The sequence below is a fragment of the Rutidosis leptorrhynchoides genome, chromosome 3 (genome assembly GCF_046630445.1).
Source record: "Rutidosis leptorrhynchoides isolate AG116_Rl617_1_P2 chromosome 3, CSIRO_AGI_Rlap_v1, whole genome shotgun sequence".
In the NCBI taxonomy this organism is placed as follows: domain Eukaryota; kingdom Viridiplantae; phylum Streptophyta; class Magnoliopsida; order Asterales; family Asteraceae; genus Rutidosis; species Rutidosis leptorrhynchoides.
Window position 1 is genome coordinate 348286998 of NC_092335.1, and position 5460 is coordinate 348292457.

Below are 5460 nucleotides of genomic sequence, written 5' to 3' on the forward strand. Positions count from 1 at the left end.
TGTTTGGCTCCAATAACCCGGTCCACGTACAAATCCAACTATTACTACGAACCAGAAAATTTTGATGTCTATCAATTTAACCGCTTAAAATAAATTTTCGTAATTTAAATAAATTTAGAGAAGAAGTAGAAAATAAAATCTAAGTCCTAAAACTAGAATAGCGAGAAATAAGAAAGAAAAAGAGCGCGTCGAAAAACGTCGAAAAATAAAAGATTGAAAAATAATAGGCGTCGAAAAATAAAAATAAGAAAGTAGCGCGTCGAAACTTAAAAAGAAACTAAAAACTAAAAATTAAAAGTTGAGTCTAAAAATATTAAAGCTTAAAAGAAATACTATATTCCAAATGGCAATAACTTAAAAAGGTACTAAAATTTAAAAAGGCGTCACAAAATTCTAAAGCACCTAAATCTTAGTCTAAAGAAAAAGCACTTAAGGGATTTTACGGCAAAGCCTAAAAATCTAGAAATAAAAATAACTATGGCAAAAACTATGACTTAAAAATAAATACGAGCGAAAAATACAAATATTACGCTAAAACAATTTAAAGGGTACAAAATATAAAAATAAACTTAAAGTTGTAAAAAGTACAATTTTTTATAAAAATATTATTTTTATATTATTTATTTTATAAAACTATTAATTTTATAATTTATTAAAACTAAATAAACTAAAAATACAAAATAAACTTAAACTAATAACTAATTAAATAATAAAACATAATTAGGGTTAATAATAAAATTAATAATTAATTTAAACCCTAATCGTATTAATTGCTGTACGATGATGGCCTGTCAGATACGCTCATGCGATCGCATTAGTTCTAAGTTACCCAGCCATGCGATCGCATGGCCTAGTGTTTCGGGCCAGAGTTGGGCTACTACAGTACCGGGCCGAGTAGTTTTTATATTTTTTTTCTGTTTTGCTGAATTATATATTTATAATATATTTATATAAATTAAATAAAACTTATATTTTTACAAACTAAAAAAAATAAAGAAACTTTATAAAACTTATATATATATATATATATATATATATATATATATATATATATATATATATATATATATATATATATATATATATATATATATATATATATATATATATATATATATATATATATATATATATATATATATATATATATATATATATATATATATATATATATATATATATATATATATATATATATTTAAAAAACTATTAAAAATATATAATTTTTGTTTTTATTTTTATATTTTCGAATATATATAAAACGTATTTTTATAAAAGCGTATTTTTTATAAAAGTACACTAAAAATTAATAAAAATCTTTTTTTTATAGTGTTGCGCTTCCGGCGTTTAAGCAGAATTGTTCCCCGGTAGCGGCGCCAAAAATACTTGATGTGTTGCGAGGTGTATATGAAATAGCTTATATTTTACTAGGAAAAACTATTAAATACGATACAATTTTACACAAGATATTTATTTATTTATAAAATGGATATACCTAAACCTTGCTACAACACTTATAGGCAGTGTACCTAATCGTACACTAGTGTAGTTTTTAGTAAGTCCGGTTCGTTCCACAGGGAAATCTTTTAAACAAAGCTTAACGCTATATTAGTTTTAATTTATAAAAATACATATATATATATATATATATATATATATATATATATATATATATATATATATATATATATATATATATATAAGTAATATTATTATTATAAAAGGGGGTTTTTACCGTTTAATGACCGGTTTGTCAATTTTTAAAACTTTAGTCGCAGTTAAAACCTAATGTAAAATATTAAATAAATAAAAGACTTAATTTAAAGCGTAAAGTAAATAACGATAATGAAATTGCGATAAATAAAAGTGCGATAAAATAAACTTGCGATAATTAAAATGTAAGATAATTAAAAGTGCAATTAAATACAATGACAATAAATAAAAGTGCGATAATTAGAAGTGCAATTAAATATGAAAATAAAGGAATTATGCTTATTTAAACTTCCGTAATCATGATGTTTGACGTGTTGATTTTAGTTTATTCCCATGGTTTAATTGTCCTGGATTATTTAATATGTCCGTCTGATTTTTGTCCATAACAGTCCATCAGTCATAAATATAAAGTGCGAGTGTCCTCGTCAAATTATCCTTATACCCGAAGTCAAATATTCCAACTAATTGGGGACTTAAACTGTAACAAGGTTTTAATACTTTGTTTAATAATTACACCAGGTTATTGACTGCGTGTAACCCAAGGTTTTAATACTTTGTTATCAATTATGCCAAGTGTCCTTGTACATAATTTCACCCCTGTTTTAATAATTCCATAGACTATTAATCCATTCCCGTGTCCGGTTAAATGAACGATTATTCGTACATATAAATATCCCGCCCATCGTGTCCGATCGAGTGTATATGGTTATTTATAGGTATGTCCAATTGTAAATCTTTATATTAAAATTAACAAACTATCATTTAGTTAAACAAATATAAAGCCCATTAATAGCCCATAGTCTAATTTCCACAAGTGTCGTTCTTTTGTCCAAACCCCAATTATGGTACAAAGCCCAATTACCCAATTTTAAATATTTTTAGCCCAAATCATGATTACTTCGGTATTAAATAAGCATAATAATAACTTAGCTACGAGACATTAAATTAAAAAGGTTGAACATAACTTACAATAATTAAAAATAGCGTATCGTTACACGGACAGAATTTTGACTTACACCCTTACAACATTCGCTAACATACCCTTATTATTAGAATTAAAATTAAAATTATAATATATATATATATATATATATATATGTTTACGTATGAAGGAAGAAGAAAAATATGTGTGATGATCAACCAAAAACGCGAAATTTATAGGCATGTCAGCTGCTACAGGAGCTCATGCGATCGCATGAGCTTTACTCCTCTAGGCCATGCGATCGCATGGCCAGCTGGGGAGGCTCACATGTCTTTGTTTTTTAGTTTGCCGACGGTTTTTATAATATTATATATATATATATATATATATATATATATATATATATATATATATATATATATATATATATATATATATATTAATTTTAAGAATTAATTATATATTATATTATATTCATGTGCATAGTTGACTTGTAATTTTTAGTCCGTTGCGTCGAGCGTTGAGAGTTGACTCTGGTCCCGGTTCCGGATTTTTGAACGTCCTTGCGTATAAATTAATATCTTGTACTTTGCGTTTTGCTTCTTGTACTCATGTAATTTTGAGACGTTTCTTATCACTAATTGGAATCACTTTGATTGTATTTTGTACTTTTGAGCTTTTTGGTCTTTTGAGTCTTCAATTCGTCGAATCTGTCTTTTGTCTTCACCTTTTATTATTTAAACGAATATCACTTGTAAATAGAACAATTGCAACTAAAAGCTTGTCTTTCTTGAGGGATAATGCTACGAAATATATGTTCGTTTTTAGCATTATCAAGAACTTAGCATACAACTTCTCCTATCGTAATGTCTTCAATACCTCACGCAATTGACGTTCATGTTCGTTCATACTTTTCGAGTAGACTAGTATGTCGTCAATGAACACAATCACCGACTTGTCCAACATAAGTTGGCACACTCGGTTCATAAGATCCATGAATGTCGCCGGTGCATTCGTAAGACCAAAAGGCATAACTACAAACTCGAATGCCCATAACGCGTTCGAAAAGCCGTTTTCTCAATATCTTCCTCACGGACCCGCATTTGGTGATAGCTGGACCGTAGGTTGATCTTAGAGAAATACGTTGCACCTTGGAATTGGTCAAACAAATCGTCAATCCTAGGTAATGGATAGCGATTCTTGATCGTCACTTTGTTCAACTCCCGATAATCGATGCAAATCCGCATACTTCCATCTTTCTTTTTCACAAACAAGACCGGAGCACCCCATGGCGAGGAGCTTGGTAGAATGAAACCCTTTTCAAGTAACTCTTGGGTTTGATTTAACAACTCTTGCATTTCCATCGGTGCTAAACGATAAGGAGTTTTAGCAATGGGGGTAGCCCCCGGAACCAACTCAATGCGAAATTCTACTTGTCTTTCCGCCGGAACACCCGGTAACTCGTTCGAAAAAACGTCTTCGAATTCACTAAATATCGGAATTTCACGAATGGGTGGTGGCTCATCACGAGTATCCACAACATGGGCAAGATAAGCCATGCCACCACTAACAAGAAAACGACGTACCCGTGCAAAAGAACATATCGGCACAAGTCTTCTTCGTTTATCGCCGTGAATAATTTACTCTCCGCCACTTGGGGCCTTTACATGAATAAATTTTTCGTGACATGCAATATCGGCTCTATTATGATCAAGCCTATCCATACCCACAACGATATCAAAATCGCCCAAAGTCATAGGAATGAGATCAATTTTAAAGTTTTCGGCACCAAACACAACATCACAATTTTTACATACGTCAACCACTAGCACCGTCTTGCCATCCGCTATTTCGACTTCTACCGGACGACTTAACTTAGCTGATAGCTTATTAAGTTTAGGTACAAATCGAGGTGACACAAAAGACAAATTTGCACCACTATCAAATAGAATCCTTGCCGGATTAGAGTTAACCATGAAAGTACCTGAGACAACTTCGTTCGATTGTTTGGCTTCATCATTGGTCATCAAATAATTTCAACCCCTAGCCGTACCCGCTACCTTTTCTAACCGCTTAACATTATCATTGCGCAACTCGGGACACTCGGGCCTCTTGTTCCCTTCTTTACCACAATTGAAACAAGTAAATTTGGGTGTGGAAGGTGAGTTGGGGCAATCACGAGAGATGTGACCTTTTTGCCCACAAGTATAGCAAGTGGGTACATGACCACCGGAGCCACCTTTCTTCACACTGTTAACACTTTCGGAGCCCTTCTTGTTCTTTTTGTTGGAAAAGCTCGATTGACTCGAATTCTCGAACTTCCTCTTTCCAAAAGTAAAACTACTCTTTCTCAACACAAGCGCTTCAAAACCCTTCGCCATATTGAACAATTCATCAAAGCTCTTTACTACGTTCACACTAATTTTCTCTTGATAATTATCATTCAAGATCCTATAAAAATCTTCCTTCAACAACTTATCGTTCCCGACATACTCCGGGAAAAATTGGGTCTTGGACAAAAATACGGATTTGTGAGTGTTCAAATCCATCGGCCCTTGCCTCAAGGAACATAACTCGTCCTTAAGCTTAGTTAGATCGGTCGAAGTTCGGTACTCATCGAAAAACTCTACCTTGAATTCATCCCAAGTAAAATCCATGCATTGTTCTTCACCATAAACTTGGATTTTCGCATCCCACCATAGCTTGGCGTCACCCCTTAACATGCTACAACCATACCTTGTCTTCTTATCAAGAGGACATTCACAAGTACGGAAAGCCCCCTCCATATCGGAGATCCATCGGGCACTCTTGAGAGGGTCTCGTTC